The sequence below is a fragment of the Jaculus jaculus genome, chromosome 5 (assembly GCF_020740685.1).
Source record: "Jaculus jaculus isolate mJacJac1 chromosome 5, mJacJac1.mat.Y.cur, whole genome shotgun sequence".
NCBI classification, from domain to species: Eukaryota; Metazoa; Chordata; class Mammalia; order Rodentia; family Dipodidae; genus Jaculus; species Jaculus jaculus.
In genome coordinates this window covers 29,068,800-29,082,768 of record NC_059106.1, presented here as the reverse complement: position 1 = coordinate 29,082,768, position 13,969 = coordinate 29,068,800, and the positions used below count along the sequence as shown (strand labels likewise).

Here is a 13,969-nt window from a genome sequence, read left to right as displayed (position 1 = left end):
TATTACTTCACAAGTGGTATCAAGAGTAGATGAACTTGTAGCCAGGCCTGGTGGCGCACACCTTGCCAGGGCGTGGTGATGCACGCCTTTAGCCCCAGCACTCGGGAGGTAGAGGTAGGAGGATCACTGTGAGTTCGAGGCCACCCTGAGGCTACTACATAGTGTATTCCAGGTCAGCCTGGGCTAGAGTGAGACCCTACCTTGAAAAACAAAACAAAAAACAAAATAGTAAATGAACTTGTAGAAACAAAAAATATATTAATTATTAGAAGCTAGGAGTAGAGAGAAATAAAGAACTGTTCGAGTCCTTTTTTTTTTTTCATTGAAAATATGGAACGCTTCACAAATTTGCATGGCAGCCTTGCACAAGGGCCATGCTAATCTCTGTATTGTTCCAGTTTTAGTATATGTGCTGCCAAAGTGAGCACTCGAAACCTTTTTTAAGATGGTTGTTCCCAACCAAAGTTCATGTTGACGCTTGGTCAGTCAGCTTTAGTTGCTGGGATGAACTTTCAAACCAGGTACAGTTATGGAGGATGGGATTTACTGAAAGTTCTATAATGGCAGAAGAAGTTGGTCTCCTTCCACAGGTCCATGCTGAGAGAGAAAACAACCACCTCCAACACCATAAGCAAGCATACTTCAGGAACACCAGGCTGAACCCAGCACGTTGTGTCTCTTTTGATTGCAATTCTGGGTCCACCCCCACATATTAGGGCTGGAACTTGTGATCCACGCCCAGTAACACCAAGTTACAAACTTTAATAAAACTCCTGAATTGATTGGGAGGCATCCATTCAAACTACCACAAAGCTTAACTCCATATTTCACGCTATTGAGGCATTTGGATGGATGTTTCATAGGATTTTTCTTTGGTTGAAACATTTCATCCTAGAGGGAGGGTTGGTTAGGACATTCTAAACTGAAATATAACTTCTGCAAACTCATTAAAGCTCAGGACGTGGACAGAACTCAGGATATAAACACCTCACAAGTTTCAAGAAGTTCCTGAAACTCATGATTCCCATGGCTTCTCCCTCCCCAGTGTAGTATAAGGAATGAGAATCCCTTGGGAGAAGAGACTCTCCTAGTTGTGCTGTGAGCCCTGTGGCTCCCATGCCTCATCCCCTACGCTGGGCTGCTTCTGAACCACCCACGCTCCTGAAGGTCACTCCTCTGTACTCCTGCCAGCAATCCCAACAAACTCATTGGTTCACAAAGTGGAACTTTGATGTAATCAAGATATCTCCCCAGGGAAAAATCAATGCAATGTAAGATCTTTAAGAGAGAGAATTTGTTCATGTGATCACCACACTCAGAAAGGGATTAATGACCATCATGAGTGGATTAGTTCTAGAGGATTAGTTACCTTGAGGGCATGTTGTAAGGAAGCAAGTCCACCCAATGTGCTTGGTTCCTTCTTCATGCTTGCTGTTATCACACATAACCTTGTTAACATCCCTAGCAGATCTAAACCCAAGGCTGAACAGAAAATGTTACCCAATCTTTCTGTCTTCAAAGCTGTGAGCCAAGTGAACCTCTGTTCTTTATACACTACCCAATGTCAGGTATTCTGTTATGACAATATAAAATGCACTAAGATAGTATATTGCCTTTGTTATGCAATAAGAATTAGTTCTGGAGTTTGCTATAGAGTATAGTGCCAGCAAGGGTGTATTTGGCACTTAAAAATTGAGGGTAGATTTCTTGTTAAATGTTCTTACCACAAAACATACAAAATTTTCACTTTTATATTCTTTCATCTAATTCTTGAAGAACTTCACATTGTGAGATTTAGTATTACTCATTTAACATGTAAGGATATCAAGTATTTACAATGTTACTGCAAAAGCAAATACCCCATGAAGACTAAACATTAGTGCTCTCAACCTCTGAAAGCTCTTGTGACCATAGGGAGTTTCCAGAGTTGCAGCAGGCCCAGGTAAAGAGGAAACTTAGCTGCCACCAGGGAGTAGTGAGCCTATGTGAAATTTCTCAAGAAAAAAAAAACAAAAACAAAAACAAGGTCCAGTAATAATACTTCGTTTTGGACTTGAAGACTTGAACTCTTTTTGCTTAAAGATGGACCATTAAGCTGGACGTGGTGGCACACGCCTTTAATCCCAGCACTCGGGAGGCAGAGGTAGGAGGATCGCCATGAGTTCAAGGCCACCCTGAGACTACAGAGTTAATTCCAGGTCAGCCTGGACCAAAGTGAGACCCTACCTCGAAAAACCAAAAAAAAAAAAAAACAAAAACAAAAAAAAAAAGATGGACCATTAAAACAGAGTAAAGCTTAATCCCATAAACCTTGTTCTAAATCTGTTATTGAAAATTTCCAAACAATGAAGGTGAAAATGAATGCAGTTCCTCTAGTTCCAGATCCTGAAAGCCTCTTTGCTTATCAGATGTGAAAGCTACCGATGTGTCTCTGGAGAGAACAAGGGGACTAGTTTCTTCCTCCATAAAATCCTCCAATGCTCAAACCACACTTCTTTTGCTGGATCATATGTAGTACTTTTTGAGGCCTTTGCTATTTTTCTTTTGTTGCAGTGCCATTAAACAACTTCTTTTCTACATTTTCTTTCCATCTTTGTCTCCTTTCTCTAGTTCATCTGGAACATACTTAAGGTCAATGACCTTTCAAAAAGAGTTGCTGGGCTGAAGCTAGCTTAGCAGTTAAGGCACTTGCCTGCAAAGCCCAGTGACCCAGGCTTGATTCCCCACTACTCGTTTAAGGCATGTGCACAAGGTGGTGCATGCGTCTGGGGTTCATTGCAGCGGCTAGGGGCCCTGGCATACCCATTCTCTCTCTATCTCTTTCAAATAAATAAATATTAAAACAAATTTTAAAGTATCGACAAAGAGTTGTTATGGAAAGAACTTAATGAATGTTCACTAAACCTCTCAGAGCATCAAGAGGCTTCCTTGTAGCACACAAATTTGACTGGTTTTCATAAGTCTTGAATAAGAAGAGTTTATGAATGAAGACAACAGAGGACATCCAAGCTGTCTTCCACCAAGACGACACCTTCACTCTCAATGTTTATCTCTGAGCAGAGGCTGCTTTCAGCTCTGACCCTTCACTCCTGCATTAATTCCTTTATTCACTCATTCATTTAACAAATAATTTTCAACTAAGCATTGACTTACATTCTGGGGACAAAACTAACAAAAATTGTCCTTTTTATCTCAAGGAACTAAGGAAGCAGAAGCCATTTCTGTAAGAATGTAAGAATGTAAGTGTTATGGGTTATTTTATATGTGTTCATGAAACAATGCTTATCACTGTTAAATGGGATAGTTATTTTTACTTGGCAAGTTACTCTTGCTTTATGAAATAATTTTGTCCCAGAAAATTTTCCTTTAGAACGAATTTTGCCTTTTCTCTAATAACCTTCAATATAAAATCTGACACATTACCTGATAGAAAAATCCTTTAAGTTAAAAACATTCAGGTGCACAGCATGAGTGGCCAGGAAAGGAAGGAGAGGAATGTGGTCGAATTGAGAGTGATTAGGCGTCAGACACCTTATATTACAGACTGTCACAGATCTCAAGGAGAGGTTAGCATCTATTTACCCTAATATCTGAACTAATGCAACAGTAGAGCAACTCCAGTCAGGGAAAAACTGACTCATCAAGACAGTGGCTTCTGACTCATCAGGATAAGGGCTGACCACCAGCCCTCCCCTTTGTTTTTGTTTTTGTTTTTTTTTTAAATTTATTTATTTATTTGAGAGTGACAGACACAGAGAGAAGGACAGATAAAGGGAGAGAGAGAGAATGGGTGCGCCAGGGCTTCCAGCCTCTGCAAACGAACTCCAGACGCGTGCGCCCCCTTGTGCATCTGGCTAACGTGGGACCTGGGGAACCGAGCCTCGAACCGGGGTCCTTAGGCTTCACAGGCAAGCGTTTAACAGCTAAGCCATCTCTCCAGCCCCCCTCCCCTTTGTTTTTGTCACTTCCTGATTCTTAGAATTTTGGCAGGCTCCCCTTGAGCCTGAACAACCTCACCCTACCTCTTCACCATGGAACAGGAGTTTTGGGGTTCCTTGCCAGTACACCAGTGCACCAGAAAACTTAGGGTACCCTGGATTCTTGTCTTATGAATTTAAAGAATTAAATCCATAGACAAGAGGGTAAGACTTAGAGAGACTTTATTACACTGAGAAAGAAAGAGGAGCAAATTCAGGGGGCTCTTGCCATGTGGAAGGCAGGAGGAGATAGAGAGCCCATGTGGGAGCAGGGGTCGGGGTCTCTCCCATCTCAATTCACCGGGATAAGATGAGGGGCCTTACCAGAGCAGAACCCTAGAAGTTCAGGAAAGGTGAGCAGCCAACCAGAAGCTTTGTCCACCTGGTAAGGGTCTATTTGTAACCTTGTTGTGGTGGGCTTTACCCTCAAGCTCAGGTGAGTCTGAGAGAGAGCTTTTCCTCAGTGGTCCAGTTGGGCTCTTGACTCAGGAAAAACATACACACATAACAAGTACTGATCATAGTTTTGCAGACATCAAGGCCAGTAACTACAGGCCCACAGGTAAGCTTAGGGTGATTGCTCTTGTGGTCAGAATATATGTGTGTTCTGGATTGGCAGAGTCCAATAGGTTGTTTTTGTGCTTTAGTTTGTTTTTGGAAGTTGGGTCTTGCTGTAGCCCCGGTTGACCTGAAATTCACTATGCAGTCTAGGGCTGGCCTCAAACTTGTGGCAATCCTCCTACCTCTGCCTCTCAAGTTGCTGGGATTAAAGTCATGTACAACCATGTCTGGCTTGATTTTCTTCCTTTTTAAAAGATTTTTTTTTTTGTTTTTGTTTTTAATTGCTGGCCTTTTTCTCTATGTCACTGAATTTCCACAAAATATTTCAAATTGAAGGCTGAGAGCTGTAGATTACTTCTGAATTGGTTTCATTGGGCTCAGTGTTGAAAAGTGAAATGGACCCATGTCAGCAGGTTCAAATTGTCAAGATGAGTAACCATGTTCTCCTGTGAGAGAACTGGTAGGTAGTTCAACAGAGAGAGATAAGGAGACAACGAATTAAATGTTTCCCCAGAAGCAGAGTTGGAGATATAGCTTGTTTGATAAATGTTTGCCTTTCAAACATGAGGACCTGAGTTCCCTTCCCCTAACCCACGGAAAAGAAGCCTGGTGGTGACACCTGCCTCTTCCCTTCAGGTGATGCACTTACACTTTCTGCCTTGTACATAACGAGATTCGTATGCTGAAATCTGTATCCCTTGCCTCATTGGTTTATCTTGGAAGACAATGTCATAATCAATATTTCTACAAAGTTATGAATGCTTGACATAAAAGTAACTCATTTATTGAACTGTATTTTATGTAGTTGCTACATGGTAGATAACATTAGCCTTTGAATAACTTTGAAACTATTTTTCTAGGGCTGGAGAGGTTGCTCAGTTGTTAAAGCACTTGCCCACAAAGTGTAACAGCCTTAGTTTGATTCCCCATGTAATGCCAGATGCACAAAGTAGTGCATACATCTGGAGTTCATTTGCAGTGGCTAAAGGCTCTGACATGCCCATTTTCTCTTTTACTGTGTCAGTCTCTGTCTTTCTCTGCTTGTGAATAAATTAAAAAATTAACAAAAGAAAAGAGAAAGAAGGAGGAAGGTGGGGGGGGGGAAGAGAGAGAGAGAGAGAGAGAATGAGTGAACCAGGGCTTCCAGACACTGCAAATGAACTTCAGATGCATGTGCCACTTATGCATCTGGTTTATGTGGGTACTGGGGAATTGAACTGAGGTCCTTTGGCTTTGCAGGCAAGTGCCTTAACTGCTAAGCCATTTCTCCAGCCCCTATCAATCTTTTGACCAGGTTTTCAGCACCAAGCATAGATTCCCTCCTATGAAGAGGACCTCAAATCCAATTGGAGAGCATTTGGTTTCTCCCATAACAGACATGCCACCATTGCATCAGATGGCACATTTGGCCTGCCTGACCATCTGTAAAGCTTGCATAATCCACTTCTGGTTAAGATAACTGATTATTTTTCTTTCCCAGAAGACTTCAAAGCACTTGCCAGTACAATTAGGCAATAGAGAGAAGGCTTCCAGATTAGATCCAGCTTGATTACTTGGTGTCCTGCAGTCTAAGAATGTGGTGTCTTTAGCAATGTGGTCTTACCAGAAAACAATATTTGTCAAGGCTGAATAAGCTTCCTAAAGTCAAACCATTATTAAGCAAGCATTTAGACAATGGAAAATACAAAATTATGTTATCCAGTATAGTAATTGCTGAACATAAGTGGCTATTTAAATTGAAGTTAATTGATACAAAATATCGTAAAAATCAGTACTTATGTTTTACTTGTCCCTTACTTAGTGATGGTAGCTATCATATTGGATAATGCAGACTAGAACATTCCCATCCCCACATCATAAAGTCTTGGAGTGCTTTAGAGCCTATTCTGTTAAGCCTTGAGGTTCAGTGCCAACCTGCCTCCATGCACTTTTTGTCTGTCTGTTGTAATATATCTTAGTCTCCACCAGCACATGTTGGTCCTGCACCAGCCCACTATAAGTGTGTAACTCATGTTCTCATACATTCAAGGTACCTACTGGCTATTTAAATGCAAGCCCATTTTGCTCTGGTTGTCAATCTAAAAGGTTCCAACATGTCTCCCACCAACCTGATCACATGCCAGTCTTGACCTGATTTTCTGTTTCCTGACAGTGTTCTCTAAGTTGGGATGTTTCACTAATACATTATCTTCATTCTAATACAGTGTTCTCAGTTAGACTGAAGTAGGTTCGTTCTGTCTGCATATAGTGATACATCTGGAACATAATTGATCTTGTTGATTTGTCAGAAAAAAAGATCCAAAGTGCAGTTAGTAATCTGATTTTGTAAATGTAGAAAACAACACGATGAAAAATGAGAACTTAAGTCTGAACGGGTTGTTAGGGTATCAGAGTGCTAGACAATGGTTGAACCAGGATATGAATCTAGGAAATGGAAGACAAGCTGCTGGTATAGGTGTCTCTGTAATCACAGCCTTCCTGACTTTGGAGAATGGCAGTTATGTTGGGTGTGGACATTCAGCCTTAGTTGGGTATACATTATAGGATGTTAGGTTAGCCTTCCTTGTGTAATCCGTCTCACTCCACATGATGGGAGAGGGCACACTGCCTCGCATTCAATGTCACTGAAAACAAATGTTTGTTGAAATGAGTTAACCTTTCCATTAACTGTTATTGTTATAGCTATGGGACAGAGATGCCAAAGAAAGGAAAACAAATCTGGAACCTCATTGCTCATATATTGTCAAGTATAGTTATTTCCCATTATTTGGGGGAATTGGTCAAAGATCTCCTTGGATATCCGTAACCCAGAAACTTGTCATATATATATATATATATATATATATATATATATATATATATATATATATATATATACACACACATATATATTGTGTGCAAACATCCTTGTCTATCTTTTTAAAGATTATCTGTAAAATCCAAGACAAGCAAAGGAGTCTGTACAAGTTCAAAAATTAACCTAAATATTTTGTGGCTTAGAGAGAAAATTATTTGTTCAAAATAATGGAATTATGTTGTTCCCAAGAAAATGGATTTAACTGGAGATAATCATTTTAAGAGAATCAAGTCACTCTCAGTAAGAAAAACATTTCATGTTTTATGTCATTTGTGGGCCCTAGATTTTAGAGATTCACTAAATAAATCATATGGTTTATTATGTGTTAAAGTAGAACTGAAACTGACTGTGCAACAAAGGGGACTATTGAGAGGAGGAGGGTCTCACAAGGGTGAGATTAGTGGGTTTTGGAGGATGTTGTAATTATTTCATGTTGCTTGGACAAAACACCTCATCAAAAGCAACTGATGGGAGGACAGGGTTTATTTTGGCTTAAGCTCTCAAGGGGAAACTGCATGATGGCAGAAGAAAACATAGCACAAGCAGAGGATGGATTTCTCTTCTGTCCTAGTAGGTGGAAAACAGCAGCAAGAGAATAAGCTGAACTCTGGCGAGGGGGGAAGGTCTGGATATAACCCCCAAAGTTCATCTGAAGCAACACAACACATCCAACAAAGCTCTACTTCCCAAACTGCCACCAGCTGGGGATCAAGCACATGACTTATGGGTAGGGGGCATCTGATTCAAACTGTCACAGAGGGAATATGGTCAAGTCATTATATAATGCACAGAAATGACCCTATGTAGTGCAGTATGATAAAATAAAGATATTAAGAAAACAAAAAATATTTGACCTATAGTTGGCTGGATCTGAGGATGTTGGACCTTGTGATATGAAAAGTCCTACCACACTTCCCATTTACTGAGAGAATGGCAATGAGAGACAAAGATAGGGCATAGCACAGAGAGTCAGAGCAGCAAACATCAACTGTGGCAAGAGAGTAGGCAGGATACCCTCAGCAAGTAGAGGTCTGAAGGATCACTGGCCTTGGAGTGTACCATGGCCAGCCTCTGTTTCCTTTAGTACCTGCTTCCTGGCAACTTGAGCAGCTTGGCTTTCATGCTTTTTGCTTTTCATCATATGTCTAGAACATTTTGCTTACCTGTGTGCTTTATCTTCTGCACTCACCTGACTTGTGAGATTCTTGTGACCTGGCTAGTTCCCACTTTGCCCTTAAGTGTCATCTCCTGGAAGCTTTGAGTAATCCTCATGGGATTCATAAGCTCAGCCACTGTGCTACCCATGAATCTTGGGTTTTAGGACAAAACTGTGCCCATGGGAGTTGCTGAGATGGGTCAGCTTGAATAGTACTTGCTGTGGGAGCATGAGGACTTGTATTTGGAGCTCTAGTTCTCACTTTAAAACCTAGGTGTGGGTATGGAGAGGGAGATGGCTTAGCAGTTAAGGCACTTGCACGCAAAGCCTAAAGATACAGGTTTGACTCCCCAGAACCCACGTAAGCCAGATGTACAAGGTGATGCATGCTCATGTCACTCATGCACACAAGGTCATACTTGCACACAAGGTGGCACACACATCTGGAGTTTGATTGCAGTGGCTGGGGCTCTGGTGCACTAGTTCTCCTTTCTGTTTTGTTCTCTCTCTCTCTTCCTCATAAAAAGGTAGGTATGGCAGTTTGTGCCTGTCATCCCAGTCCTGGGAAGGCAAGAGACAGGAAGATACCTGGAGCTTGCTGGGTATATAGTCTAGTAGAATTGATGAGTTCTGGGTTTGGTGAGATATCCTGTCTCAAAACAGAAGGTGGAGATCATCTAAGGAGCCACATAATATGGACTTCTGGTTTTCACATGTACATACACAAGCTGGTGGAGTATTGGGTATAGCAGACAAAGTCTGTGCCCTATAGAGTTTGCCTCTTCAACTCAAGTTTGGAGATGGCATAGTACAACTCCTGTCAGACTGCATTGTTTAAGACCAACCTTTGGTTGGTTAGGAGTTGTTACAAGTCACAGTGCAAAGGGTGGGCTGCTGAGGCCATTACTGCAATTGGTCTTATTTGCCACAGGCATGAGTGAGTGCCCTTAAGGTGATTCCATCCCCCTGACTTTGAGTCTTTCAGCTAAGACCACACATCATGAATTAGAGTCAAGTCACTGTCAGAGTGTTTTGTCTGAAGCCTTAATCTAGAAAATCTATGTGCATAATAAATGGTTGAGATACTACCAAATGTGGAGATAATTTATTTGGTATCCTTGGTAACCATATCATTTCTGAGTGTGGTCTGGAAACCAGCTCATTATCTTCCAAAATGTGTTTCAAGTAGAATTTGTAGACTTTTGCTTAAACAATTTTCATTCTTGAAATAATTGTGAGAAACACTGGGAATAGCAAGCAACATAAACATCCGTGAAGAATATAGCATTGGAAGCATATTTTAGAGTTACTTAAACATTTTAGGCCATAGAAACTTTCCCCCACATTTGATCATAACACGTCTATAAAATACACTCTGAAAAACTCTCCCAAGGGCAGCATCCTTCCTGCTTTCCTCAGTGCCTCCTCGACATAGCAAATTATGATCAAGGACAAAATGGCGTCCTCAGAGACAACCAGAAGTGGATCTTGTATAATAGAATTTTGTGGAATATGAAATGATTTGTGGGCTAGAGAGTTGGCTTAGCAGTTAAGGTGCTTGCCTACAAAACCAAACGATGCAGGTTTGATTCCCTAGGACCCACGTAAGCCATATGTCTGGAGTTCATTTGTAGCAGCTGCAGGCCCTGGTGTGTCCATTCTCTCTCTCTCTCTCCATCTGCCTCTTTCTCTCTCTCTCTTGCTTTGTCTCAAATAAATAAAAATAATTTTTTAAAAGAACTGGTGACAGTGATAAGTACATCAGGTTCTTTAAGAAAAAAAGAATAAAATAACTTGTCTTATTTGTAAGAATTCTGCTTCTTCATTGACATTTCTCTGTGTTTCCAGCTTCACACTTCTTGGGATTATTCCCTACCCTCTGATCTCAGGTAATGGTCATAGAGGTGACAATGATGCAGGAAGAGGCTTAGAATAAATCTGTAAATCAGGAGTTTTCACAAATGTACATGGCTCTCAAGTCTCACACGATTCATCCCCGCAGATCTTAGGAGAGAACAGATAAGGAGTCCGTGGTGGTGGTACCCCTCTTGCTAGCAGTGCCAACTCTCATGCTTTCAATTAGCTGTGGCCAATTTTAGTCCAAAATTGTTAACCAAAGACTTTAGCAAATAGATAATTCACAAGATTTAAAGCAGACACTGTTCTGAATTGTGTGACAACTTATTGAGCTATCTAATTCCACCATCACCTCTTCATCCAGCATATCAATGCTCTATACATTCTCAACCCATTAGTTATTTAGTAGCTGTCTTGGTTGTCATATAAAAATATACAGCAATGTGCAGAGTTCAGTACTATCCAAAGTTCAGTCACTCTCTGTGGACTTTGGTGAGGGTTTTCTGAAATTAAGAGAATATGTTTAACATGAGGATCCTTTAAGAGACGTATTCTCCCTCAGAAGCATTCTTCATGCCTGGAACTGAAAACCTAGTCAAAAATCTATGCCTGAGAGGTCATAAGCCCTAGGAGGGAAACTAATACTGTTTTCTAGCTAAATGGACATATTATATCCACAAAACTGCTCTCTAAATACTTATATTTATGTCAATACATTAAAGCTACTATCACTCTAGGTTAGAGAAATTTCTCTTTCCTGATGGTGGTGACTGTTGTGGTGGATCCACAACTATGCAAAGTGCTAAGAAGTGACAATAAAGTGTTCAGCATGGAGTTAGACATATCTATCACACTGTCTGAGGTTCAGGGACCATTGCAGAAGAAGTTGCAGAAAGAATGTGCCAAAGGAAATGGAGGAGTGCTTTGCAATACTGTCTTCAAGACACAAAGTGGCCATGATATTGATAACTTTACAGTGGCAGATGCAACCTGAAGAAGACCTACATAATAGGAGGGAAAATTATAAAATTAAAATAGAAGAGAGACTAGTTGGAAAGAAGAAGGAATTCACTGGAGGGGTGACAGGAGAGTGGAAAAAGACAGAGTGGCAGAATGGGATTATGATTATGGTATATTGTATATAGGTATGGAAATTGTCAGCAACAGTTCGGGAAAAGGAACAACACTTTCTCTGAGATTCTAGAGTAGATAGCCTGAGACAGGTCCAAGTGAAGACCACATATTATTATGACTTAGCCTCAGAAGTTATGTGGCCACTTCTACTACACTCTACTCATCAAAGCATCCTCCAAAAGGTACTGAGGTGGAGGGCAAAGGAAATAGGCTGACCTCTTGATGGGGGGGGGGCAAGAGTCCACACAAGCATGGGGAATATTACTGCGACATGCTTTCTTTTGCTAAGTACCGCCTTTTAGTGGGTGATGATCCTGAGATGCTGGGTTGCTCATGCACTTCTAGTGATGATGTGGAAGAGGTACAACCATTCTGGGAAACAGTTTGCAAGTTTTTTATAAAACTAGCATTGCAATTACTATGCCACCCAATGATCACACTTTCATTGTTCTTCCCACAAAAATGAAAATTTCAGGGCACTGGAGAGCAATCTGGAGCCAACCCTGGTTTCCAAAGCACATCTGGTGAGAAGAGCTGTTTGGCCCCCGAGAGACAGCAGTAAGATGAGAGCAGAGGCTGTGTTGAACAGACTCTGGAATCCTGAACGTGTTTGATCAGAAGATCAATTTTGATGGACTCCTGAAATTTTCCCATACAACTCCTTCCACACAGCACCTGAAGAAGGTATCTGGTTCCTGTATGCAAGGTATTACTTAGAAACAGATAAAACAAACAATGGATATGTGCAACAACCTTCAATAACTCCAGAGAATTTAGCAATGAAAATGAACTCCAAAAGGTCACATATTTTATGATTCTATCATGTAATATTGTTTAAATGACCAATTCATAGAAAGAGAAAAGCAGATTGCAGTTGCTATATTTTAGTGAGGGAGTGAGGATTGGAAGGAAGTCGTATTAGTAACCGTCTCTGTTGGAACAAAACACCTGACCAAAAACAGCTTATGGGAGGAAGGAAATTGTTTCACACTAACAGTTTTGATTGGAAGCTTCATCAAAGTGGAAGTAGTGTGTCTTGCCATATCATACCCATAGCAGAGAGAGAAAAGCAAATGTGAGCTGTCTCTGAACACACAGTAGGCTCGGCTCCTTAACCTCCACAGCCCACCTCCAACAATGCATCTCCTAAAATAAGACTCCATTTCCCAAAGTCTCCTCCAGCTTTGGTCCGAGTAGGAAGATTAATCAAAGATACCTAAGGCTATGGTGGATGTTTACATTCAAACATCACAGAAGTGGAAGTAGTTATGCAAGGATAATGTAAGTGGTCATGAGGGGGTGCAAATGCTTTTAGTGAATCATTGTCAATATCCTGTTTGATGTGTGCTGTACTTTTGCCAGGTGCTATCTAGGTGTGGGCAGTGCCCTTCCATGGACAAGGTGTTAAGGATTATATAAAAAAGAGACAGTTGGCTGAGCACCAGAATTCACCTCTCTCTGTTCCCTAACTATATGTTCAGTGGGACCAGTCACCTCCTGCTCCTGCCCCTGTGCCATCCCTGCCACGGGGAACTGTGTTCCCTGGAACCTTAAACTCTCAAGTTGCTTCTTGTAAGATATTTAGTCACATTAGTAGTGAGGAAAACAATTAAAATGTCACTTCTAGGCTGGGTAAATGGCTTAGCAGTTAAGGCGTTTGTCTGTGAAGCCTAAGGACCCTGGTTCGATTCCCCAGGACCCACATAAGCCCAGATACACAAGGGGACACAGGTGCCTGGAGTTCGTTTACAGTGGCTGAGGCCCTGGTGCACCCATTCTCTCTTCTCTCTTCCTCTCTCTCTCTCTCAAATAAACAAATAAATATTTAAAAATAAAATAAAATAAAATAAAATAAAATGTCACTTCTTAGGCTAGGGAGGTAGCTCAGTTGGTGAAGTGCTTGTCTCATAATGATGAAAATCCAAGTTCAATCCCCAGAAAGTATGCAAAAAGTTGAGCATGGTGGTGCATGTTTGTAACCCCAGTCTGGGGAAGCTGATTCAGGTGAATCCATGGGGCATTTTGGCCACCAAATTCATCAAACAGTGAATTATAGGTTAGTGAGAGCCTCAGCCTCAACAAAGGCATATGACATTCCAGAGAAAAGACACCCAAGGTTTTCCTTGGGCCTCCACAGAGGTGCAACATGCATGTGTGCACCTGGCCATACATATATGCTCACACACATGTGAACATGCACACACATGAAATCGCTTGTCCTGACAAGGGTTGAGATTTTGTTCCTAGGTCTTCTCATGGAATTTTATTCTCCCTCAGTGGGCCGGTCCCCATTCTTGATGAAGAAACTCTCATTTCTTACCCCCACTCATCATCCTATAGGAGCACAGCTCCCCACGTGTCATGTCTTTTCCCCCAGAACAGTCACTTAAGCTCTCTGTAGGATGGCTTCTGAGTGAGCAGAACACA

The 13,969-nt window shown here is 41.3% G+C and overlaps 1 non-coding gene across 1 annotated transcript; it reads right to left on the bottom strand.

The window, feature by feature from the left end:
* Window positions 1-324: 324 nt before the first annotated feature.
* LOC123461150 lies at window positions 325-428 on the bottom strand. The gene has a single exon (XR_006637468.1). It is a non-coding gene; the product is annotated as a U6 spliceosomal RNA (small nuclear RNA).
* Between the last annotated feature and the right edge of the window lie 13,541 nt (window positions 429-13,969).